Source organism: Miniopterus schreibersii, assembly GCF_964146895.1.
Source record: "Miniopterus schreibersii genome assembly, chromosome: 17".
In the NCBI taxonomy this organism is placed as follows: domain Eukaryota; kingdom Metazoa; phylum Chordata; class Mammalia; order Chiroptera; family Miniopteridae; genus Miniopterus; species Miniopterus schreibersii.
The window spans coordinates 7,442,099-7,442,872 of record NC_138117.1 but is presented as its reverse complement, the minus strand read 5'-3'; positions in this window follow the sequence as shown (position 1 = coordinate 7,442,872).

Sequence of the window (774 nt, the reverse complement as noted above, 5' to 3'; positions counted from 1 at the left end):
CGGGGATTACAGTCGCGAGAGCTCGGAGCATCGCCAACCCCTCTCCAGCGCCGGTCCTTCCCGGCGAGGGCTCGCTCCGACCGCACCAACACTTTCCGAAATGAAGACATAAAAGTCACACTCCTTAAAAAAAAACAAAAACCCTCCCTGCACCGCACTGTAACTTACGAGCTCAGGGGACATCTTTGCGCGGTCACCGGCCCCCGCGGCCGCCCTCACCCCGGGACTGGCCGTAGGAACTCGCTGCGGTGCAGCGCCGCGGCCCTCGCGGGCTGGCGGGCAGTCCCCGGGCGCGGCCCGCCGAGCTCGCCCTCGCAAAGCGGGGTGCTCTCGAGGGGGGGCGCTCCGGGATGGCCCCCCCAGGCCTCCCTCATACCCTCTCCACGCAGCGCCCGCGTCCTGCCGCCCCGCGCCCGCAACAGCCTCGGGCGCCGGGACCGCGGGGAAGCCGGGCCCAGCTCCCGAAGCTCCGGCGCGCCGCGGGCGAGAGTTCACGCGCCGAGGGGCGGGGACGCCTCCCCGCAACCCCGCCGGCCCTCAGCCAGCCCGGGAGCCGCGGGCCGCCGGAGGGCGCGAGGACGCCGGGCGGTCGGCACCTGCCCCGCGGGGTCGCCCGCCCCGCCCCCTCCGGGTCCCCGCGCGCCGCCCCCTCTCTCTTCCGCCCCTCTCGGCGCTCCCGTAGCGCGACCCCGCCCCGCTCGCGCGGCCGCGGGCGGCTGTGACGTCACCAAGCCCCGCCCCTTCCATAAATACTGGCGGCGCCCGCACCGCCTT